This window comes from Labeo rohita, chromosome 4 (genome assembly GCF_022985175.1).
Source record: "Labeo rohita strain BAU-BD-2019 chromosome 4, IGBB_LRoh.1.0, whole genome shotgun sequence".
In the NCBI taxonomy this organism is placed as follows: Eukaryota; Metazoa; Chordata; class Actinopteri; order Cypriniformes; family Cyprinidae; genus Labeo; species Labeo rohita.
The window spans coordinates 30,934,495-30,961,359 of NC_066872.1; the positions used below are offsets into that span (position 1 = coordinate 30,934,495).

The window sequence follows — 26,865 nt, forward strand, 5'->3', positions numbered from 1 at the left end:
TACTGAAACCCCAGGCATGTGTTTTTGTTCCAAAATCCATGACTCAGCAACAATTTAGTACTCAGTGTATACACTAGTATTCAAAAGTTTGTGGTTAGTAAGATGTTTTTGTCTCTCATGCTCAACAAGACCATAATTATTTGAACAGAGATACAGTAAAACTGTAATATTCTGAAATATTGTTAGATTTTAACTTTTTTAGTTTTTAATGCTGTTTATTTCTGTGATGGCAAAGTTGAATTTTCCAGTCTTCAATGTAACATGATGCTTCCGAAATCATTCTGATATGCTGATATTATTGTCGATGTTACAGAACAGTTGTGCTGCAATATATTTTTGTGTAAACCATTTTATTATTTTTTATTTTTTAGAATTCTTTGATGGAAAAAAATGAATTTATTTAAAGTAGAAATATTTTGCAACATTACAAATATGTTTACTGTCACTTTAGGAATCCTTTACATTTCTTTAAAAAAAAAAATCTTATTGACCCTTTTGAAAACAAATTAAAAATTCAAAGTTCATAGATACAGATAACAATAATTCAGCAATCGCAGAAAGATAGATTTTCTCTATCCAACTTCTATTCAAAGTTATTGCACAACAACCATATAACCATACTAAATAGACAGACATAAAATCCTTTTAAAATTGATTTTTAAAAAATCTTACTGACCCTTTATAAGATGATGGTGATTAACAGTTGAAAACATTCATTAGAAAAATTTTGAAAAGTAATCAAAAAGTCATCCAGTGTATCAGTTACATTACTTTAATAAAATAATTGAAACTACATTTTAAATAGGGTAACTAGTATTTTGTAACCTGTTATATTTCCAAAGTAACCTTCCCAACACAGATAGACAGACAGATAGATAGATAGATAAGAAAAAGGAAACAAATGCGAAGTAGGTAAATTAGGTACAATAGATAAATAGATATAACAAAACACAAAGGCTTTTCAACAATCATAGAAAGAAAGAGTTTGTATTATCGTTGAACTATAACCTATAATAAATAGACAGATATAACAAAAAACAGTCCTAGATAGATAGATACATAGATACACAGATGTTTAATTAATGGCAGTGACATAATTTTTCTCCTTATTTAGTCTTTGAATAATCTTGATATAATTCTGGAGCTGTAAAAATGAAATTGATGTTTGTTCTCGTAATGGTGAGACCGTGGCAGAGTGCAAGTGTTGTGGGTGTGGTACTGCAGCGTGCCCATGGACGCCGGTCGTAGAGGGAGGCAGGGGGCCGTTGCAGCGTGCCTTTCTCTCTCGCACTCTCTGTGAGCGTCCCGCCCCCTTTGCCACTGCCATCTCTTGGCTTTCCCAGAATGCCCTCTGTCTGAGAGCACTGGCCTGAAATAAAACTATGAGGGCCTGCACGGAGAGAATGGGAGCTTTGTCTCAGCTGCCATTTACACTGTCTGGGGGCATAGAGACAGAACTCAAAGAGAGTGTCTGATTGCAAATTAGCACAGCCCAGGGCTCAATGCTCCGTACACTCATACACACTCACGCACTGGCGGTGTGAGGCGTGGAGAAAGTTCTGCATTAAACGCCGCTGAAGATCATTACGCCCTTTAGTTCTATTGAATAGTGCCACATTTCAGTCAAAGCCACAAAAAATAATTAGCAGCAGGCTTCTCTTGAGCTGACTTGAGTATGACCGAAGCATTCGGGCTTGTTTAGTATGCAAGTGATGCCGGGTCTGAATTTGTGATTAGCTGAAAGACAAAAGGTGCAGCCGGTGCACTGCAGGAGCGACGTCTCTACTTCAGCGGGCCTCTCGCTGCGTTTCAAAGTGATTGACATGCGTCAAAAGATCGCATGCGGTTCGTTACGTGATGACTCTATTTGGCGTGAGATTTCGCCATCTTTATCTTATGAATGCAGGTGTAATCGTTTTGAATCCTTTGACCTAAATGAGTTCTGGCCAAGTATTTCCAAGGTAATCGCCTGCCTGAGGAAGCAATTTGTAACCGTCACAAAGCCTTAAAAATCGTGTGTATTACATGTCATACAATCAAATCTCTCCTTGACTTTCTGGTTTACAAATTTGCAGTACTTGCTTGCATTATGTCTGCCTTTATTTATTTATTTTATTAATGCTGGAGACAAGAATAAGTTTCATGCAGACATGTGATGTCATGCGAACTCAACAACCCTTCGTTATAATCTGCTTGCCACCATCTCATGTTAATTCCCATGAGGCCGCTTTGTGTAGGACATAAACACACGCGCATTCACACATAGGACACAATTCGGCCCTTTAATCTGATTAGCTGCGTGTGTATGGATGAACCTGGGTTCGTCGAGTGTGTTCCTCTACTTCTGCTTTAACCACCGGCAAAGTGGTGAAGCAATGACTTCGGTATTTATAGCGAAAGTCATCTGATTTTTTGAGCCCAGAGGGGAAAAATGCAAGGTAGTTAGTTCTAAAGTACACCTTTAGCCATCATACCTGTCAACACCATTCTGTATCAGAAATAATATTTTACTGAACTGTTAAAAAGATGCACTGATGTTAGTTATTTATTAAATTATGTCAGCCCTATTGTTTTCTGCCTCCATTTCTTTAAATGCCTACCTGATTTATTTTTCTTCTTTAATAACATTTTATGGCTGAGTTATTTTATGCACATTTTTTACAACAAAACTTCTGTACCTAACAGATTAAGTGGCTTTACAAAATATTTTCTTACGAGTAGGTATTGTGTTTAGAAATACATTTGCAAAATTGTTATTCATGACTATGAACCACAAATTCAGCAGACTTGAATTCAGCCCTGAAGCAGGAAAAAATATCACACTAATAGTCTCTGAGAGCCAATAATAGGGATAAATTAGAATTTTAATCAAATTTTGTTCTAAACAGTTATTTCCTTAAGAGAGTTTAAAAAAAGAAGTTCTGTAATTTACATTGAACATTCAGACACAGATTCTTAATATTAATGTTGCAATTTAGTATGTGAATACGTTCTTAAATAATGAATGAATGAACGATTGAATGAATGCATGACTCACGTCACACATTTTAGCCAAAACCTGATGAAAATGCCCTTCAAAATGCCTTTGATAGCACACACACACAAACACACACACACATACACAAAGGTTTAACATCATATCACATGATAGCCTGAAGTCCTTCTCACTTAATCTATTTAATGCCCTGTTTGTGGCTTAAAAGTTGTATTTATTTATTTACTTTTTGGTCAACTATAAATGAAAGTGCATTTTAATATTATTGGTGTAACTACATGACTGAAGCTGTTTAATGCCAGTTTGCCCTTCTGAAAGTTGATGTCAAGGCTCCATAAAACAGGTCGTAATACAGATACAGCTACCATAATTGATACATATAATATTTAAAGGGTCTGTTATTCTCATATAAATGCCTTGTATAAACGTCTGATATAAAACATGATGATAAACACATAAACAGTTAGTCGTCACATTTTTAATAAGTAACTGACTGATCCACATTATACACATTATACAGATTTAATCTTTTTAAGTATTGTCACAGTAAATAAAACAAAGTAAAAGTAGAAAAAAAAAAAAAAAAACCATTAATATCACCACAGTGCCTGATGGTAAAAGTAAATAAATAAATGATCTTTCTTTATTTTTGTAACAATGTGTTGGGTCTCTCTGATCAACCAGGGATATGATTTTACTAGCTTTTTATTTATTATTTATTTATTTCATTGCACTATCCAAGATGTAAAATACATATGCTCACTCAGATAGAATGATAAAATGTTGGGATTAAATGGGTTAAACGACGGATTTCAAGACCCGGGACATTTACAGACATTTATGAGAAACTTTATAGAATGGTTAAACGCCTTTAAATATTTCACATGTAGACATTTATACTAAATAGCACTTAAAATATTGTATTATTACTACATAAATCAGCAAGGCAACAGGTAGTATGTCTTATTTAGTCATTTCAGGGATGAGCAAATATAATTCCTAACCCTCTTCCTTTATTAAAAATATGAACTTTTTTTAAACCACACTTATTTACTTTACTTTTATTTAGCTACGGTGTTTCTTTTCTCCGAGATCAGCCACAACAAACTTCTTAAGGCGAAACTTTTTACCTCAGATTTGTCGTCGGTTTGAAAACGGACTGCATATTCGTCGAGCTGTTAGTCTCTGAGGTAAATCTGCCGAACTGGTCGAGCATGACGGGCCCGTGAACATATAAAAAAAAAAGCCCACAGCCACTACCATTATATATCCAATGTGAATAGGAATAAACAGTGCGTTATTTAGTGCTGATATTAGATAGGTCAGCGGCTGCTGTCTGGCTCTTGTGTAACGGTCGGTGTGCGCGTTCGCGTGTGAGTGTGTATGTGTGTGTGAATCACAGTTCACCTTAGTTGAACTTGTGTGATCTAGTTCACCGTAGTGTGAGGCTGTTGGTCCGGTCCGGTGGCTGTTGGGAGGATGAACAGCTCTTCTTGATCATTACAAAAAACCAAACTACCCTTAAAAGACGCAGTGTGTCGTCACGTTTTTGTGGGGATGAGAAGGTTGTGATAGTTTGCTCGCCGACAGACTGTATTAACGGTCGTGTGTGTGTTAACCTCGTTAAAGTGTCCGCCCGACAGCGAATTTTAGCCTGGAATTGAATAATAAAAACGGTCGTCGTGCTTTACCCAACGACTCCCGTCAAGTTTCTTTTGTTTGTTTGTTTTGCCGTTGCCCGTTTCTAACGACAACTGAAGGAGCACATCCTGATGAAGCTAAGAAGCGGATGAAACGCGGACGTAAATAATGTAAGTTTGCCGTTATCATATTTTAGCTGCTCCCATCGGTCGGTTTTTTTCTTCATTGTTTTTATTTCGCTGTTACGCTTGAAATTACAAGCGCCAGTCATACGAAGCCGGCATATGGGGCATTATTGAACTGTAGCCTAGTTTTCACATCTTATTTTCCTGGCAGCAAATGTAAAATATCTTTCGAGCACGCATTTGAATGAATTAAACGAGGAATAACTCATTTTATTAGCGCATGTCGAGGAGAATAATAGAGTTAGAGACACAGAGATAGAAAAGAGGTCAGTTTCTCATGGCCAGACGTTTTTGTTCATGCTTTGCAAATAATCGATCGTGCTGCTCTCTTATTTGGGTTTGTGTAGATTCTTCTCTGTTCTCTGAACACCACGAGTCTGATCTGGTCTTATTTAAAATATATATATATATATATATATATATATATATATAAATCTAGTGTGTGTTTCACAAATGGGGTTGCTCATTAAAATATTTCTGCCAGGCTTATGTATTATGAAATACACACCTATGCCATCATGTGTATATTAAACTAGACTGAGGTTGTTGACAGTGTGTCATTGTGAAATTAAGAAATGAATCCCAACTGATGTTATCACTAAAATAAAATATTTTGTGACCCCTTTGTACTGAAATTCCATGCTCTAATATCTAAGTTGGCTTCCTTGACTTTGTATCATGCATAAACAGACCTCAGACCATATGCCCCTTTTAGAGTTGATGGTAATAGTTATTAAAATACATGCCAGTTATGACCATGTTTTATTTCTGTAAATGCACATTGCTATTGTTGTACATGCTTATTTATTTTTTTACAACCAGTGAGAATAGAGTTTATTCTGAAACGTTAGACTGTGTGTGTGTGTGTCTGTGTGTTGCAGTGGTGCTCGAAATGGCGAAAATCTCTTTCGGACTCAGCCCAGAGACAGAATGCACATCCACCTTTTATCTGGTATGATTTTAATCTTTAAATATACAAATTTCATGTCATTTTTTCTGAGTGAGCAACTCAGTGTAAATAATTGAATGTGATAATCTGCTGTTATATGCTAAAAGTGAGGTTACATGTACAGCAGACAGATGTTAGAATAAAGAAGTCTACTGAATAATATAAACTACAGTTTCATGTGCATTTAATGCGTATGTGTTTTGTAATGTATTATTAACAGTGCATGAATTCGTGCATCTCATTATTGGTCTGTGAAGCTTTGCTTCTGGTTGTTGACCAGTCTGTGTGTTACACACACATGCTATAACATGTTAACCAACAGCATCCTTTGAGATTTGTTATGCTGACTGTGCAATTACCAACCCATTGCCTGCTTATGCTCTAATTTTACTTGTGTGAAACAAATAAGCAAACCTTTTTTCTTTTTTTGTTTACTCAAAAGGAACATTAATGACTTTAAATATATTTTGAAAGCACAGTTTTATCACTGCCAGATTTATTTATCCATTTGTGAAATGTGTGTTTTGAATTTGTTGTCAGTGGTAAATTTAGCAGACCAAGTGCATTAGAAAAATTCAGATGTGTAGCTTTAGTTGTCCTTGTCGTTGTTTGTTTGCATTTTGATTAATAGAAATGCTTAGTCTAAAACTAAGCAGAAAATACCTTTTTTTTGTTTTTTTTATGTATGGAGATGTTTTTGAGGTTTTACATAAAACCTCAGTCAGATGTTTTACATATGCGTGGCTCCTAATGTGACCCAGTGCTCACTGTAAACAACGGCATTCATTATTTTGAAAGGTCTGTGTATTTTTATTTTTTCCGCACTCATTTTTCTAGTCTTATACCTTCTGAGAGAGGAGGAGACAGAATTCAGAATACAGATGATGTCAGCACTTCAAAACAACTGAAGAAAAAGGTCATCAGTCATTTCGCCAATCTGTTTCCAGTTGTCTTAATGTTGTCACTCAGCACTGGAGTTATCTTGCCAAAAATATCTTTTCATTTACATCTCCTGTCGGGGAAATAACTAAACTGCCGTCGAACACAGAGCTACGTAACCCAAGGCAGGAAGGCTCGGGCCAGGCCGATGCTGAGAGCGCACGACCGAGGCCAGATCGCATTCTTGCTGAGTTCGTAAAGTGTGTGTGCACGCTGGAAGTGTCTTTCCATGACTGGCCCCTGGTGCTACAGCCACGCCAAACTGTCAATCCCACAGGAATGTCTCCCCAAACTCTCTGCAACAGATGACAGAAATTTGGCGTATGGTATTGTCATATTCTTTTTCTCTCAGACTTTTTTATTTTTTTTCCTTCGTCCCTCCTCTGCTTTTGTGCTCGGCCTCAAGTTTTTCAGTGCGCTCTCCCCTTTTTCCCCTCGCTGCATTTCAGCAGAGACAGAAGGCCAAACATGTAATGTGTCAACATGACCTGGACTCGGTACTGTAATCTGAGCATTTCGCTTGGCCTTTGGAAACGATTTGATAATGACAACGGCTCGTTACCGCCATCTTTTGCTAAAACGCTTTGAAAATCGCCAGATAATTGAGCAAAGCCAACCAAGCCCTTCAAGATTACAAAGAGGCGAACAATCCTACGTGCTTTTTGCGCCGACGGAGTCATAAATTCATCTGTCTCGTCGCTGGCCCGCGTCCAAGCCGGTTACCTCAGCTAACCCTACGAAAAAAAAGCATACATCATTTGAAATTTAAAATGCAATCACCACAGGGAGGGGAGGCGCCTCGTCTAACCTGACACATTGGCACAATCAATCCTGGCTTTTGTGCGGCGCTCGGATACGAGCGGCCGGATGATTTGAGTGGCCTGTAGTGTCAGCTGAGGTCAGGGGCGTGTCCTGAGCTTTTAGCCTGTAGCCTGTCTGAAGCTGGCACTAAAAGGTTGCACAGATGTGAGGAAGAGCCGTTAGAGCGATGCGTGTCCGACAGGAGTTGGGAACATTATAGAGCACGGGGGGACGTGCCTAAGCTGCTCAGATTCAGAGTGCAGCAGAGGACAGTCAGACTGACACACATTCTGTAGTCACAGGGTTGTGTTTTACCTGTCACTCAGGGAGACATCAGGTGACGCATTTTGCGAGCGCATGTGCATGGAGGAGCTGAGGTCGTGCGTGTGATTTATGTGTGCCGGCGAGTGTGCGCGTTCGTTTTAGAGAGGGAACTTGTGGGTATGAGCGAGGAGCTCTTAAGTGCTTGACCTAATTTGCGCAGGCAGAGAAGAATTCGGCAGTGAAGGCCTTCCTCTGTTAGTGTGAGGTTGCTGTGCTGGGTGTTTCCTCCCAGGGTCTAACAGGAAGCTCATGTTTGAGTTCATTTGAGGACATGGAGAAGGCTTTTCTTTCCACTGTGGATCGTTCTGGAGAGGGGGAGAAAGCCTGGGCCTCAGCTCTGAATCGCCCTTCTGCAATCTGGCATGTGTTTTAGCTCCTTATACTGCTGTATTGTCTGTTTTGGCTGAACTTGGGTTTTTTTGCTCCTGCCAAGAAAACATCTATTTTTTGGGCTTACAGTGAGCAGAAGCTGAGATCCTGAGTCAAAAATGACTTAATGAATCCTGTGAGCAAATGAAACAATCCCCTGCAGGGTTCTTTTCTGCTTCCTCTGGTTCGGTTTTACATTCCAGGCTCAACTGAGCCGGGTCGTGACCCATTAAAATGCTGCGCTGTTCATGACGGTTTTGGATGAGTGTTCACAGATATTGAAATGCATTAAAGTGTTTGTGCTTTGCATGGAAATTTTGTGAATGTTTATAGGCTGTTATTTGTCGTTCACAGGTTCGGGGACTTTGGACGACGATGACAGGCATGCGTGTTGCAGGACTACGCAGGTGAGAAACATTTTGTCAAAGTAATGCATCAATCAAAACACATTTGCAGTGCCACTCCATGCCACAACAAGCTAGTTTTGTTTAATTTTTGTTAAATTCATAATTTTTACATTTAAGCTACCAGTCAGGATTTTTAATGTTTTTTAAAGAAGTCTCATCTTGTCACCAAGCCTGCATTTATTTGATCCAATGTACAGCAAAAACAGTAACATTTCGAAATATTTTTACTATTTAAAATAGCTGCTTTCTATTTGAATGTGTTTTAAAATGTAATTTATTCCTGTGATCAAAGCTAAATTTTCAGCATCATTACTCCAGTCTTCAGTGTCACGTGATCCTTCAGAAATCATTCTAATATGCTGATTTGCTGTTCAAGAAGCATTTATTTTTCAGTTAGAAATTAATACTTTTATTTAACAAAAAAATCTGTTTCACATAAATGCTGTTCTTCTGAACTTTCTATTCATCAAAGAAACCTGAAAAAATTCTACTACTGTTTTTTGAACATCAAATCAGAATATTAAAATGATTTCGGAAGGATTGTGTGACTGGAGTAATAATGCTGAAAATTCAGCTTTGAAATCACAGGAATAAATTACATTTTAAAATATATTCAAATAGAAAAGTTATTTCAAATAGTAAAAATATTGTTTTTTGCTGTACTTTGGATCAAATAAATGCAGGCTTGGTGAGCAGAAGGGACTTCTTTAAAAGCATTAAATACCTTTTGACTGGTAGTGTATATTTATTAATTTAGCAGATGCTTTTATCTGAAGTGACTTAAAAAATAGGCACATTGGATGTACAAATATTTAAAGTACTAAAGTTTAAATTTGATTTAAATGGTCAAAAGTTTACCCAATAATATTTAATGATATTGTGCATTGGTCGTTTTGCAGTCTCATGCATACAGCAGTCAGTCTGCAGGCTCGCAGTGTTCGTGTGGTCTCTTTGAAATGTGAATTCTGTGTGGGAGGCCTCTCTATTCATCTTCCGTGAACGTTTCATGTTGATCGTTTAGCGAAGGAAGAAGATATCAGGTACTCTAGACATGTCCTTTCCAAATTAGAATGTACATGATATGCATTGCATAATCCTGAATGTTCTGATAACTGGATTACATGTTCAGAACATCATACGCAGATCAGATCTTTCATCAGACAGTGGGGTTGTTCAAATGTAGGGCACGTCTTTGAGAGCGTATTTCTATGGTGGGCAGAGCAGAAAAATGATGAGGATTGACCTGTTAGTCTCCCATTGCATCAGTTTGACTGAAATTAGAGGCAGATTTGGGATGAAAGGTTCGCAGTATACAGATTGTCTGAAAGTGATCTCTTCGGCGTGCCTGTGTTCAAAACCGCACTGATCAAACTGCTTTATCTTAGCAGTGAAGTTGTTTTTTGGCTTGTTTGGGACTGAATCTGTTCATTACTGTGTAGGTTGACATGTTGGTTTTAACATGGATTTTGAAGTGCGTGAAATTAGCGTGACATGAACGAAAACATTGTCTTTCTGATCTTTCACTTCTCCCAGTACCTCCCGAATTATTTTATTTACTCGAGACTCAATGCTCCCAAACTTTGTAAGCAATCAGATAAGTATTAGGATTTACACCACACGTTTCAGTATCCTCAGTGTATTGTGCAGTGGAAAAAAAAAAAAAAAGGAGAATGACGCTCGAAACAGCTGGTTTATGAAGATGCACTGTTTTTATCACTCAGTCATCTAACGGTCTCTTTCACACATTATACCCATTTCCTTGTCTCCTGCTGTGTGGATGTACTCTCAGGTCATGTGCCGTTTACAGGTGTCATCCAGATGTCTTTGTGCGTGTTCTGATGCTCCCTCTGTTAGTACTTAATGTAATTTTTGCAGAAATGTTCCTGGTCTCTAGCAAAGCTTAAAGCTTAGGCTTTTTTTTTTTTTTTTTAATGCAGAGGTAACGTGTGGCATAAACATGATCAGCATGACAGTGTCACGGCTGGTTTCATCCCAGTCTTTGCAGTCATTTCCCGTCTGTGCAAAGTTTTCTTTGAGCTACGCACTAACAGGATAAATTGTTTTTGTAAAAAAAAAATGAGGAATATTTGATTCATGAATCCGTTTTTTGGATAATGACCTTAAAGCTGTATAATTGAACCATATAACCAGTTTTCTACATTTTTTCATGTGTCATATTTTTTTTAGCGGTCTCACTCTTCTCACATAATGAAGTTATTTAAACTCAAATCAGTATTTCATGTACATTTATTTATTCATTAGGTAGCTGCATAATAAGTGCATTTATATAACACATCAGAATTATGACACATACAGTGTGTATTTATATAGCTATTTAATTAATAAGTAGTAACTAATATAATTAGTTGAATTAACTGTTAAAAGTTATATTATGAACGTATATTCATGTGTAAATATATATTTGTGATATAGCACAATTTAAATGTTTTTGTTTCCATATAATTAAATAAGTCACCTATAATCCTCATGTTGCAGTTAGGTTTGTCAAGGTTAACTCTGTTAATACAAGACAAGTTGTTGTTGTTTTTTTGTCTGTGATATGTCTAAAAAATACATTAGTGCTGTCAATTGATTCCAAAAATGAACTTATTAATTGCACATTTTTTTCTAAAATTAATCACAATTAGTCCCACCTAACATTAAAGTTTTTAAATATATTTTATGTTGCAATAGTTCCACATTCAATTTTCAAATTTATGTATAAACATAAAGACAAGGGTTATTTTTTTTTTAAATATTTGCTATTGTTTTATGACTGAAGGTATCACTGATATCAGTATTGCTGATGACTATAGGAAATTGTTCTTTTTTCTTTTTTTTTTTTTACTAATATTTAAACATTGACTATAGCCATTCAACATTAAGCTAAAGCTATCATGAGAGCTGTCAATTTTAATTTATTATACTTTAAAGAATAACGTTTAATTTAAGTGAACTTGAAACAATCTTTGCATAAACCCTTCACTGGATTGCCCTTCAGCAATAGGAAATATACAGAAATTGAACAAAGTTATCAAACAATAAATTCTAATTAAATATAGATGAATCCTTAAAGCTACAAAAGTTAATGATTTCCTCTTTTTGTAAACTGTGATGTCTGTTAATTAAACAGTTATTAGGTTCTTTGGCTGCTATTACTTTAAGAGCTCCTGCTGCTGAACGTGACGCGGATCTGACACACGTTCATATTTTCATTCGCGTATTTTAATAATTTAATATGAAGTGGTATGTGCGCTGCCTTGTTTGTTCGTGCAGTTGAAGTGCCCATACTACGAGCACAGTAAATTCATTTTTACTGACATAGGGCCCTATCATTTCAGCGATGCAGAAACACGAATAGAATCACGGAAACCCATCATAAAAACAGAATTTACAGTTTAACCCAGAATATTATGGAATTTATCTAAGTTTGTATGAATTAATCAAAAGTAAAAGGTAATTACACTTCAAATCAAATCGTGATATAGACTAGTATCGGTAAATATTAAGCCACAAAAAGACTATTTAAATATAAATTCTGCATGTTCTGCATGTCTCCTGGTCTGAATGAATGAACGAACGGCACAGATGCACGGTTTCGTTTACTACACACATACTAAAGCGCGCAGTGATTTCACCGTCTGACATTTGACTAAATGAGGATATAAATACATGAACAACATCTCCATAACTGCTCTGAGAGTCACTTCATGAGCATTTTATGTGGATTCTACACATTCAAACAATTCAGATAAGTATGTAGAATTATTTATGGAGCAGATAAATTACATTAATCATTTATTAATCAGTTTTCATTTTTACTTAACCATTTTCTTTATGTAAAGACTGAAATGTGACGTTCACCATTTTATAAAACCTTTTCAAAGCTTTATTTGAACATTTCGAACATGTAATTAAATAAACTGTTGTTAGTCATGATGTCATTTAAAATCCAGACATCACTGGTAATGTTATTGGCAAACAAAAAGTAATTTCATTTGTTTTTCATTAAGTTTAAATATAAAACTTGGTGAAACGATTTATGTGTCATTACTTTTTGAATATTTCCAACACATTTTAACAACACTGTGATAATACTTATAACCATGATAATTTTGGTCACTATAATCGTGATACGAAGCTCTCATACCATTACATCACTAATTCACGGCAACCTGTCAAAAATAAAAGTTTGGCTAACTTGAAGACAAAAATAATAAATAATAAAAATATTAAAACTTTATTTTTAAAGAAATAATTATGCAATATTTCTTCCATGTTTTAATTTTAATAGTAAACCCCCTTTATTTGGCAAAAAGTAAAATGTGTTTAATTTTCTTTAATTAAAAGATCAATTAAATCAATGTTTTATGCCTTCAATTGATAAACAGAAAAATTTAAATACACAACAGAGAATTTCTGAGGGGGAAAAAAAACTTTTCATAAGGTTGTTGTAAGAGTAAATAAAAGTTTTTATGCATTCAAATAATTAGACATGCTAAAACAATAAAACTTAAGGTGAAAAAAATAAAAACAATTTCATAGGCCACCAAACATGTAATTTTTGTTACACTTTTAGTAAGTTGATGTTAAATGGTACGTTTCATGCTTTTAATTAATTAGACATGCTTTTTGATTAATAAAATTTAAGTTAACTGTTTAAAAGGAGTCCAGAAAAAAAAAAAAAAAAAACAGAATCTAGAAAAATTAAAACGGGAAAAAAATGGAATTTGGGAAAAGATAAAACTGATACTGACATATGGCCTGACAACTCTCATCTGACCGCAGTTCACTGTTGTTCTTCTGAAGCTCTCTCGACACCTGTACCTTCCCGCGCTTGTTTGACTAGCGCTTGGTGCTGAAGAGAATTTGGAGTGCGTACCTGAAAAGTCTTCCATTTGATGTGGTCGTAAAGACGTTCTGCGACTAAATAAACACACTTATTGTCAAGAAAAAGCAGTTGTGAGTGAGGTGGCCAACTGTAGCCCCGCCCCACCCCCTGCATTAAATAGACGCGCTGATTTTGACAGCACTACTATCTACAATATGTTAACATATGCAGATGTACCACTGTTTTGGCTGTTTTGTAATATCACGCTGTTTTTTCAGCATCTTGCACCACGAGTGCCATGTTTTTAAGACACTGTGTCAAGTTAAAAATATTGCAACTTTGAAAAATGCATGTGTTCTGTTCTGCTCCGTCCAGCTGTAACGTAAGAACCCAGTCTGTGTGACTGTGAGCTACTCCATCTGCTCTCTGTAGGTGCGGTTTAATGCAATCAGAATTTCATATCAATTTCATATCATAGCAAAAGCTTCCAGTACAGCCATTGCGACATCCAAACTTCTTTCGAACTACAGCGAATCAAGAATTTCCACTGACAAAGACCAAATTAGGACTGTTTAGTTTGCATAGTGATAATAATAGTTAGAATTCGTTGAGATTTTCCTTGAGATATTTCATTGTTAAAAATCATAGCCCTGGATAAAATGTTATTATATAAACTTTTTGTTTGGCATGTAATAAATCTCAGAAGTTGCACAGGCGTAAATGATTTTATCAGCAAGTGCCTAATGGTGTTTTAAAATGGGTTACCTCAGCTCACCGTCACACTTTGACTAATGTGATTTTTATTTGACTGACATTATGTGACCTGTAGAACTTGTTCATGCGTCGGCTTCCACCTTCCCGCTAGTTATAAATGACGAATGAGTGATGTTGTTTGTCACACCAGCATTTGCACTTTCCTTGCTTATAGGTTTCTTTTTTTTAGAGCGAAGAGTTTTTGTTGGTTGCGGTGTAATTTTTATGCAGGTTCTGCAGTAGTAGTGCAGTAGTGAAACCTGCTATTTTTTGTCTGATTGTGACGACGTCTGACAAGAGCAGACAAGAATCTGCCCATCCGGTGGTATAAAGCTCCTTCCAGCTCTTTATTTGTATAGATCCTCCCTTTCTACATTCAAGTGACCATTGTGTCAACCTTAAGCAGCTCCGTTTTTTTTATTCTGTGATGGGTTACCTTTTCTGCACAAAGCATTCAAGACAAAAAATTTAGATATGAATGTGTCAAGTAATATTTTAAAGCACATGCTTAAAGCTGTGTTTACTTAGATGTGACAGTATTTCAACAACTATAAGAAATCATTGTATTCCCCCCACACCTCACCCCCCTTAAAAAAAAAAAAAAAAAAAAAAAACGGTGAGGTTTTTAAAACATTGCTTTTTGTTTAAGCACCCCAGCACGCCCGACGCAGCAACGCTGGCTCGACCATTGGCTCGAGTCTGTTTAATTTTTAAATGAGCGTCATGACGTGAAAAATAAATGCAAAAAGACAAAATGATGAAAGTTTTTCAAACAAACATCCACTGAAACTCTCATAGAGCTGTTTTGTTTTTCATTAGACTGTTGTTAGTGTTAAGTTTGAAGCCCCAGCTCCAGACGAGGGCTGCTCCATGGGTAGGCCAATGTTGCATTGTTGGCAGTGGCTCATTTGAATAGGCCTTTAGTATTTTGTGTGAGCAAGTCAGCGCCATTTGCATTTGTTCCAGTCACAAAGGTTTACAGGTCAATAGAGACCAAGCTAACATGCCGAGGAACCCTCTCTCTTCTTATTCTCCTTTCTCTCCTGTCTCTCAACCTTCTTTTGCCCTTCCTTGGTTGTCATGATAAACTCTGCCCGTCTCCCTGGGAATGTGTTTGTGCATTCGTATGTGTGTGCGTGTGTGCGTAGCAACACCTCAGATGTCTGGTGAGTGATTAATTCTAAGCTGGGAATAAGACTGAAGAGAGGCCCCTGGTAACCCTCAAGCAAACACCAACAATAATTTGATTATCACACTTGAACATGCTTATTTAGCCCGTGCATGGTCGTGCATGCGTGCGTCTGTAGGTCTGCACACTGAGGTAGAAGAACACAGAGCATACCTGATTAAATGGAGCCCATTCAGGACTGTTGTTTGTAAGCAGTTTGAATGGCTGCAGTGCTGACACTTCGCTTCTTAGACGCGCACACATAGACAGAACCAGAAGTCCCAGGTCTTCATAATTAATCCTGGAGTGAGCTCACAGCCCAATCCTCAGAGCTTTAACTCTGTACTTTCCATATGTCACGCTCCTGCATACACGCGCACGTACAGAGACGCTTACACGTGCCAAAAGTTTCTCTCGTGCATTTTTAGGAATTACGGTTTTTGTGTAAACGCATGTATTTGTTTATATTAAGTACTAGTTTAGTTGCACTCCTTTAGTTGGATTAAAGAAATAGTTCACCTAAAATTACAATTCTGTCTTTATTTGCTTAGTGTAATGTTATTTGACTTTCTCTTCTCTGTGTAGTTTAAAATGAGTTATTTACAGAAGAATGGCCAAGCTGCTTGTTTTTCCATAATGTGAAACTGAATTATAACTACAGCTGTGAGGCAGGATTTAATACATATTATTTCAGTGAATAATGACTTTAATTTCAGTCCGTTCCTCTCATAAAGTCATTCCAAGAAGATTCTGTGGTTCATTTAGACTTTTTTTTAGAGCTTGATAGTTCTTGGTTCGCATTGACTTTTATTGAATGGATGAGAGAAGCAACAAGATTCTTCAAAAGTTCGCTTTATGTGTTCTACAGAGTACCAAAATATATGAGTGATTAAATGATTGCATTTTTGGGTGAACTATTTCTTTATAAATACTTTATAATGTTATAAATATTACTACACTCCAAAAAAAGGTTCCAAAATAGATTTTTTTCCCAGCGATGACATTTCCCTACAGAACCTTTCAGTGAACGCTTCTTAAAAGAACCATTTTTTATCTTAGGTAATGATCTAAATAACCTTTTTCTACCATAAAGAACCCTTTGTCGAATGTAAAAGTTCTATGGATGTTAAAGTTTCTTCATGGAACCATCGATGCCAGTAAAGAATCTTTATTTTTAAGTGTATTTGATCCTAGTTTGAACGTATTGCTTTGAAAAGAATTTCATACGTTCATGTTGGTCTATGTTTTCTATATGATCTATCTTAATTTGTTTTTAATACATATAAAATCTTGCATATTAAAAAAATTGCAGTAACGCTGCGTCATGAGCATGTGTAGTTTAAATGTGCTTTAAATATAAGTGCTCTAGTAGCGCAACAGCGCCTACTTTTTATCTTTATCAGAGACATAACACTACATTTTTTAAATCCTTTATTTATTGATTTAAGTCTGAAGCTAACATTTTAACAAAATGTCTCCAGTTCAATCTTGTGCATCACTCATGACCATTTGATATACCATGCACTTTATAACATGAAAATAAGCAGCTGTTCCCTAATTGATATTTGATTTAATCTAACCCTTAAAATTACGTTATTGGTTTTGTCTAAAATAGTCAGGTTAATTGAGTCGTATTAAGTAATAATAATTTATTCAGATAAGGGCTGAGTGATATGGCCAAACAAATGATCACCTAAGTCAATATTGTTAATTATCGTGATAAATGAGTTTAAAGGAAGATTTTTGCTCCAAAATGAAAGTTGTGGAAACCAGGTGGTTAATTGTGGTTTTAAAACTACTCTTTATGGTAAGAACAAGACAAACACTTTACGTTTTTGAATTCTTTACACTTTTTCAGTCATTTTTCCATAACAAAATAAATCTTTTTTTAAAAATAATGTTTTAATGAGTAATATTGTTTCAAATCAAGAAACAGGTTTGTGTTGCCTGATAATATTAATAATAATATGCCTTTTTTTTCTTGCCTCTTAGAACTACACATTTGATAGTAGCTTGAGTTAGGATGCAGATGTAAATTAATGTTCATTATCAAAATCAGTTATATCTGTTATAATTGTAGCAACCTCATTTTTATATGGTGAAATATTATTATTCTATACCACTGGTCTTTCATAGTAGTATACATTTAGATCATGATAACCACAGTTAAAACCACAGACATGACACTTCGATACCATGGTAAAAATGTAATATGGTTTCTAGGTATTTGTATGAAAAACAATGTGTAAATACATTTAGTATTAAAGCATAAACACCAGAGCTTAATCACAAAAAATACTGTAATTTTATTCCATTACTCCTTCAGTACATTTAATACACATCTGCATTAATAATGTAATAAAATTTTATATCAATACCACATTTCTGGTATCCATGGTAAATGATGACAATTTGTTAATTAAAAAACCTTCTGGCTGTTTCGTTGCGCACAGTCTAGCTGTAAACCGAGTCATTTGTGTTCTTCGCTGAATTCAAGTGCGTCACACTGGATCTCACAGCATGTAAGTTTGTGCCACGCTGCCGTTTGAACTTTGAGCCGAGGGAATAAACCGCCTGTGTGGTGCGATTCAAATGAGTAGCGCTCTTTCGTTCCACCTTTGGCGCATAACCATTATATCGAACATTTGTCAAACTCTTGTTATCGTGGAAAATTGTATAGCGATAATTATCATTATTGATTTATCGCCCAGCCTTAATTTAACCACATGAAGAAAATCTATTAGCACGATTAGCTTTTCTGACATTTTCACAGCGTGTGCGGTTGCACTTTTGACAATGTTTATAATGTGGCCGCAGGAAGGCAGTAGTCAATCTCTGCATCTCTCTTGTGGCCGTTCTTGTCCCCTCTGAGCTGGACGTGTGAATTGCAGCACAAAATGTGGGCTGCTGGATCAGCATGCATGCTACATAAAGACTGCTTTTGTTATAGCCTGCACGCTCATGACTGCTGGCATCTATAGCCCCTCACCCCCAACCACACCAAACTCTACCGGGCTGAGTGGAGAGAAACCCCCATGGAGGGAATGGACAGTGACTTTCAGTCTTAAAAGCTCACACCCATAAAACTTTATAGCATAATGAATAAATAAACTTTAAAAGATTTTTCCTTCTGGGGACAATAAAATCTTATCTTACTCCATTCCAGATCAAATTTAAGTGAATTTGTCTCGTTAGAGATTCATTATGTAAGGATAACACAATTCTTAGCTATAGATCAGATAATGTTTCAGCGCAACATAACTCACTCTGTTCGGCATTTGCGATGTAATTATGATTTCAGAATTCCACACAGCCCTTTAACGCTGTCGACAGACGACGAGGAGAGCACGTGGCACTCGAGCGAGCGTGTCTGTCGGGCCTCAGTCGACACGGGCCTCGGAACTAGAGCGATGACGGCAGACGCTGCCTTGCAGCCACCGGGCCGATATTGCACCATGTTCACCTCAGCCTATTAAAGGTTGGGATTCCCATCGGGAGAACACTTACGCGCAGACAATTAATGGAACAAAAAATAAGAAGGAAAACCATGACAAGATAATACGTTTGCGATAATGAGCCTCCACTGACCTATAATCATCCTTTTAAAATGAATTTTAACCAGGATAACGTCCTTGAACACCAGCAATGACAAGTGCCACATTCCATGTGGTTCTTCTAAAAATTGAATGTTATTACAGACTCGACTCGACGATGACCTAGGCAGAGATTGTCATTCCCAAGAGAGGACACTGACCTCTAGGCCATCGTTTCGTGGCCCTTCAGGAATAGCTGAGAAATACTAAGAGATTTTTTTTATGCTGTATTAATTGAAAGTAAACTGTATGTAACTAAGACCATCGACAGGTGCTGGTCTGGCTCAAATGATCTGAAATTTAACAACTGCATTTAGTCTGAAGCTGAGCTCAATTAAAAAAGGAAATAACACTGGAAAGTTTATTTCATGATCTTGCCATCATGACAGCCATGCTTCACGGAGAGTAAATCAACAGTAAGAAATATATTTATATATATATATGTGTATGTAAAGAATTTCATCATCCGGAGGATGTGATGATATCAAAGCGTCGCCCGGCACATCCCTCGCTCTGGGTCGACTGGGTGTAGAGGGCTCAGCTGGGGCAAATCCTGGAGGTCTCATCCGCTCGGACTCAAAGTGACGTGGCACATGCAAAAGCAGTCTGAGCTGGCTTTTAAGAGCCAGAACTTTCTAAGTGCCAGAACTGTCCCCATTCCCCTCGTTCACACACACACGTCTCTCCACCACTCAGGAAAATAAGGAAGGTCTAGTGTGTTAAAATGTATTATTAGAAGCAAACTTGAATGAACAGGCCGTTTGGAGTGGAGATGAGAGTTAACTTGCATCAGAGGTTATTTAGAGGGGAGTAAACGGCACTGAATGATGCCTGCACTGCATGTTGGGGAAATATTTGGATAAGGACGTAGCAATTAATTTGAGCATGCAGTTTAGAGATTGAAGGTTTGTTGTATGGTGCTTCAAGCAGCTTTCCCTGTCTTTAAATGTTAGAATTATATACACTATTTAAAAAGTAGTTAGAATCTCACATTTTGGTATACCCCGTGGGCTGGAGTTCATTTGTGGTTAAATATTTGCTAGTCATTTGCTAGAATAATGACTTTTTGGTTTATGCCCTTTCCCCTACAGCATTGAAGTGATTTATTTGGTTCTGTGAGCTGTGTGTGTGGAGTTAAAAAATAGTGCACCTGTTCATTTTCAGTTGTGCTTTTTAACTTGTGTTTTTGTTGTGAAATAGTCTGGTAGTTTTTGGAAGTTTCAGAGTTAATCAAAGTGCCACAGAATCCTGCTCCTCTCTCCAAACACAAAGTGCTCAGCAGAAAGTTCTGGAGATTGGAGCATGCGGCAGTTAGCGGCCATGCGAGTGAGCTCTTATGAAGTGGACACGGAGAAAGACTGTCCTGTCGATCTTTTTTTTTTGTGTGTCCCTTTTTCCCAACATGACTGTTTTGTTTTTTTTGAGGTGAGTTACTTTTAGAGTAAAGTAGTTTTTAAAATGTTTCATTGTCCAGCTGTCAGAGACAGATAAATTACGGAAGCAAAGCCAAAAACTTTTGTCAAATTAATTTCTTTTTAACCATTAAATTGAGATGATAAACTCATTCCTAATTAATGTTACTGTATACTGCTTGACTTTGTTGCAGAATAGTATAAAAATATCACATAACACACTTATGAAATGCAGTGATCGCAAAAGTGCCTTATTTATTAAATAGTAACTGTATTATGTATTAAGTATAAATCTAAAAAATTATAACGTTATTGCACTGATTTGAAAAGAAGTAAAAATGAAGCATGTAATGTGACTTTCAGATATTAACAGATTTTCTGTTTCTACTATGGTTTTATATTCATTACTGTTCATTAGAATAAAGGTTATTTTTAATATTTCAATGCCATTTGATGAAAACAGCATCTAATAAAATTAATTTATGAATATAGTCTATAAGGAACGTTTGTGTGTTTTAGATAAAATTATAATTTTTTAAAATAGAATTATTATTCCTGTTTAAACCTGAATTTGTCTTTTAATCTATTGAAACAGAAGAAAACAGTTTAGGACTTTCACAACCCGAATACGCAGTGATCTAAAATAAAATAAGCATTGCTGAAATGTCTCTTGTTTTAGCAAGTCAGAGACAGAAGAGCCATTCAGTCGTATTATTCACTGTATTAAACTAATTTTTTCTTCAGAGCATCAGTTGTTCTGTTTTAGAATTGTGATTGGAATGTTTTAATTTTAAAGACTTGTTGCTTTGCCTTTTTTAAAAATCGATGTATTAATGTAATTGCTAATAGGAACAAACTTCTGGCTTTGTTGAATCTCCACTGCCGGTAAAAGAAAAAGGAGGACAAATCAAGTTCAGGTTGTTTGTTAAACTATTCAAACTAATTAAACTATTCATAAATTGTACAATCTTTATATCATTCTATAAAAGGGTAGAAAGTAAAAGAAGTGGAACAGAATATTTCTATACGGTCATTCATTTAAAAAAAATAGTTAAATTACATTGCATCAGATTGTCTAGTTAATAGTTTTCTCTCGTCCTTTTTCTTTTTTGGAAACTAGATGTTTTGTCTTTTTATGTTAAAATGATAAATATAAAATAGCACTTATGTGTTAAAAAAAGTTACATTTCCATTTTCCATAATGCATTATGACATTGTGGTCAGTTTGTATCTATTTGCTATGCCTAATGTGCCTTTTACTTATTTTATTCATTTGCTTTGTCTTTTATAAATAACAGTGTTTACACTATTTAATTACAGTAAATGTATCTGCAACAAAAAACACACACACACACAGAATACCATAAATTAGAAACATGGGTGACAGCCATTTAATTTTCTTGCTACTACAAATTGTGAATTCAGAATTCGAAAGTCAGTATGATAAAATAATTTTCATATCATAGCACTTTTATAACATTTCTGTAAAAGTTTTATGCATTTAAAGAAATGTTATAAAAGGGCTATGATATGAAAATTATTTTATCATACTGACTTTCGAATTCTGAATTCACAATTAGATATGAATAAGATATGTTAGAATAAGATATGTTGCAATTAGAATAAGATATGTTAATATTAAATGTTTTTCTTTTGGAAAAAAAAAAACATTTAATATTAACATATCTTATTCTTTTTAACACCTCACATAATGAATATAAGTTTCATACTTTTTTTTCACAGCCGTGATCATTTAATGATTTGTGAGTGTCATCTTAGATAAAAAAAAATCGCACCATGTCGAAAGTAATTTGCATGGAAACCCAGACCAGACCCTTACTTCTTTCCATTCTGACTTTTTTTGTTTTTACTGTATTTTGTATGTTTTGAAATTATTCTTTTTTTTTTAATCAGTGCTGACCATCGGTGTAATGCCTTAGCACTCTGAACACACACATTCAAGGTTATGCCTACTCTTTTGCAGAGCCGTAACAATCACACTGCACAGTTTCTTTCGTTATAAAATATCAACACTTGTTACACTAAAATATGATCGTTTTATTTATAATTCAGATATCTGTATGATTCCATGCAGAGAGCCTCATCCTGCCTGCGTGGACATAGGCGCATGCTCTTATCAGAGGTGACCGCCATGTTGTCTAACTGTCCTCCATTTTGTGATTTCAGACCTTTACTATACTGTAGCACAGCTGCCCCACCCTTACGAAATTATGCAGTCGTATCCCGATGGATCCGAAACGTTGACGCTAATCCTTACTGATTTCATCTGGAATTATTGAGCTCGAGAACTTTTTCCTCATGGACACTTTTTTTTTTTTTTTTTATACCTTGTGTGATATTGTTGCTTATGTTTCTTGAAATGATGTTACTGTTGCTGCCTTATAAAAAGCTGTTTTGAAACATCAGTTTTTTTTTTGTTTTTTTTTGTATGTAGAATTGTAGATTAATTAAAATGATGTTTGCACGTTGTAGGGCTGGTGCTATACCGGTAGCTTAAGCTTACGATTAATAAATGTCATCTACTCTTTTACTACTAACAGATGAACATTTGTCCTCATGTTAACTGACAGGACAACAGGAAACATAAATATAGTTCACATGGCAAATTTTCTCAGAACAAGAACTAGGTGTGTATGTTTATGTGTGTAATTATGGCATCTTCCAAGTTTGTGGTAAAATTAAATCACACCCACAGAATCAGTTAAAACATGTTGTCATAAATTTTCTTTTGATATTTCTTTTATACAATCGGTCATAACCTTTATTTCAAAGAGACAGGAAAAAAGGTTTATTATTAGTGTGTTATAGTTTGAAAGACAATTTCATTTCATACAGTATGAAGCGTCAGTGTAGTTATCTTTATTTGATTTCATTCTTGTTTGTTTTGTAAAATAATATTCAAACATTAAATAGTTTAAAATATTATAATAAGTTGTGTATTTGCTGATTTTAATGTTTTAATTATTAAAAAAAAACAGTACATTTCTTTACAAACTATTCAAATCTTAGACAGAATTTTGCTTTTAAATAAATCTTTTAAATGAATAAATGATTATTCCTATCAGTTAGTGTCAGTCAGTTAGCAGAGCTGCGCTCATGTTTCTGTCAGTGCGGCAACGAGCCGTAAGGGTCATTAAGCGTCTTCTAACGGCAGGCAGAGGTCAAGGGAGTTAATCAGAGTTGATGGAGGGGCCCTCTGAGTGACAGTCCTAAGGGGCTCACCTCTTAATCTCTGTTTGTCTGTGTTTTAGTACTCTTTACCTACACAAAGCAAACAGCACCCTCCCTCTCAATGGGAACCAGCCTGCTCCCAGTCTAGCACTTCTGACCTGTGGGTCGTGCCCTTTGTTCCTCTCTCTACAGAGGCTGACCTCAGATTTCACCTCTGTAATTGAGGAGTCCTGTAGACACGTGCCCACGGGGGCCCAGGAAGGACCACCACCGCTGCAAGCTCACTGCTACCTCTGCGCCGGAGGAAAAGGGAGTCTGAAATTATGACGTTTCCTATGAGTCCCGAAAAAAAAAAGGTTGGTCGATCAGATCTTGATGTGATTTTCTAATCATTTTCCAGCTGTTGTGTTTACTGCTTATTTGGCTTTACAAATCCATTTGGTTGTGTGTGGGCATGTTTTTTTTTTTTTTACTGAACATTACATTTTCTGTATACATATGTAAACTCTTTGCGAAAGATTTAGACGCTGATGGACATTTTAGATCTTAAACGTGTTGTTTTATTTTCATTCGATGAATAAGTCCACCAACTGGGATTGAAATGCTTCTTGCTTCTTTAATCTGCTTTTGCTTGTCTTGTTGTGTTTTAATTAATTTTTGCTCCATGGGAGTGTTATGTTGTCTATATTGAGACACTGTTGTTTTTGTCTGGTTGTTTTTTTTGCTGTCCCAGAGCTCTGATAAAAAGTTGTAGGTTAAAGAAGCTCATGTTTTTAGTTTTTACTCATAGCCCTCTCTACAAAAGCATAATTATAAGTAGAAAATTGTAGGTTCATTAAAATGCTTTAGTTTGCACTGGTAGGGCTGGTACTATACCAGTAGCTTAAGCTTATGATTAATAAATGTCATCTGTGCTTTTATTATTAACAGAAGAACAATCGTCCTTATATTAGCTGACAGGACAATAGGAAACATAAATGTACACTAGCAGTCAAAAGTTTTTAATGTTTTTTAACCCCTTAACTGACACCGTCGTGCTAGCGGGACGCCTTCACTGTATTGCAGTTAAATTAATCATGACAAGCTATATATCGCTGAAAAGGTCTAAGACTCCTAAATAGATATTTTACCACTGTTTTTTTGTTACAAATTATGTAGGAACAGTAATAGATTAATTTATTACAACAGTACACCTCAAAAAAGTCTACATCGTAACAGGAGGCTTTAATTTTATAGCAATTTTGGATTGAAAGTATTTTGTAAAATATTTACTTTATATAAAAAGCACATTTTCTTTAACTTTTGTAGTTTCATTTTTTTAAATGATTTCACTTAATAATCTGCTGATTGTCTCCTTTAAAAAGAGACTTTAGGTCCGTATTCAGAAACGTTAATGAATTGTAACAATTTAAGTTTGGATTGTGCACTTTCACGTCTATGTTCAAAAATGGGGGGTGACAGTTAAGGGGTTAAAGAAGTGTCTTCTGCTCAACAAGCCTGCATTTATTTGTTCCAAAAACAGTAACTATTTGAAATAACTGTTTTCTATTTGAATATATTTTAAAATGTAATTTATTTCTGTGATCAGAGCTACATTTTCTGGATTGTTACTCCAGTCGCGAGATCCTTCAGAAATCATTCTAATATTCTGATTTGCTACTCAAAAACTATTTATTATGTTGAAAACCGCTTTAAAAATGTTTCAGTAGTAGTGTATTTGCTCAGAACAAGAACAAGGTTTGTGTATGTTTATGTGTGTAATTATGGCATCTTCCAAGTTTGCGGTAAAATTAAATAATTAATTTTTTTATTTATTTTTTGCTTCATGGGAGTGCTTGTTGTCTATATTGAGACACTGTTGTTTTTTGTCTGGATGAGGGGTTTTTTGCTGCCCCAGAGCTCTGATAAAAAAAGTTGTATGTTAAAGAAGCTCATGTTATTAGTTTTTACCCATTGCCCTCTCTACAAAAGCATGATTATGGGTGGAAAATTGCAGCTTGGTGATGTGTATGTGCAACACATGGCTGCAGATTCCTTTAGATGCTTTTTTAAGTTGTTCTAGTTGATTGTGCTGGAGATCCTGATGTTCATTCGGGAGGTAAAGAAAATATACTCCAAAGCTCCTACGGATGGTTATAAGGATCTGTGATCTGGCTAATGGCTTTGTGTTGTTTACGTTCGTTTACTTCAATATTCTAAACATCAGCTTTAATCTCACATTTAAGGTTCGGAGACCATTTTGTTCTCTTCGCTTCAGTTTTGATATTCGATCGACGTACTGTCGATAAATCGTGTCAGATGCACTTACTAAATGTTGATGACATTTGGAAAAAGTAATCAGCCCGCTGTGCTTTTTAACTTTGCGAAGACAGCGTTATCGCTCTTTGGTAACTTTAACCCCAGAACACATGCACGCTTTTCAAATCACATGAGAGTCTTTTTAAAATGATCTCAGCGATGGTGCATTAAAGTGCTCTGAGGTTGAGCCCTGAAAAGTACCATAAAGAGTTTGTTTTGATTGGCGTTTGATCATAGTCTCTGGGCCTTGTGAAGGATGGGGCCTTACAGAACAGCTCACTGTTTGGGAGTTGGCAGCCGACCCAAAACCAAAATTGTATCCTCAAATGAACTTTAATGCAATGTACAACACAACACGTGCGCCAAGTCCCGACTCCCCGCTCGCAGGTCCTATAGTAAACAAGTAAGAAAATGAAGCAGCGACAGAGAATGAGAAATAAAACAGATAACGTGTTATAAGAAAATGAGAAGCGCAGTTTCTCGCGTGAGGTGCGCCGCCTTCGCGATTGGCCGACAGACGTGGCGCAATGTGACGTGGCCGCGTCGTACCTTGTGCCAGAGCGCGACCTGTTGCCATTAGGGAATCGGGCTTGAAAAAAAGGGGGTGAGCACTTGAGATTTGATTTAGCTGTAACCGTTTTATACGGGTGCGACTCGGCCCAGATTTGGTGTTGAATCGAGGGTGTGGTGTGCGGTATGTAGGAACCGAGTTTGTGTGTGTGTGTGTGTGTGTGTAATGAGAGGTCAGTGCCATGAGGGAGCCAGAAAGAGGAGGCCGAGAACGAGGCAAGGAAATCTGGGCGGACCGGGTGCTTTCGGTCCCTCCTCCACGTCAGTGTGTGTGTGTGTGTGTGTGTGTGTGTATCTGCGTGTGACAGCCTGATGAGCAGCAGCACCCTCTATGCAGCCATGTTCGCTGGTCGACGAGCATGCTTTTATCAACTCTTTAGTTCGCTAACGCAGAAAAGGTTCGTGATACAGTCCGAGGAACAGAAGCAGGCGCAGGCC

At 36.2% G+C, this 26,865-nt stretch overlaps 1 long non-coding RNA gene across 3 annotated transcripts; it reads left to right on the forward strand.

Annotated features, from left to right (window-relative positions):
* The first annotated feature begins 4,200 nt into the window (after window positions 1–4,200).
* Window positions 4,201–25,053, forward strand: LOC127164399 (uncharacterized). 3 transcript variants are annotated; one of them, XR_007827639.1, is made up of 5 exons: window positions 4,201–4,806; window positions 5,703–5,773; window positions 8,558–8,610; window positions 9,510–9,650; window positions 22,555–23,158. It is a non-coding gene; the product is annotated as an uncharacterized LOC127164399 (long non-coding RNA). The 3 variants fall into 3 exon arrangements; XR_007827638.1 differs by lacking the exon at window positions 9,510–9,650 and having other exon boundaries at window positions 4,202–4,806; XR_007827637.1 differs by lacking the exons at window positions 9,510–9,650; window positions 22,555–23,158 and adding an exon at window positions 23,752–25,053 and having other exon boundaries at window positions 4,203–4,806.
* Window positions 25,054–26,865: the final 1,812 nt, after the last annotated feature.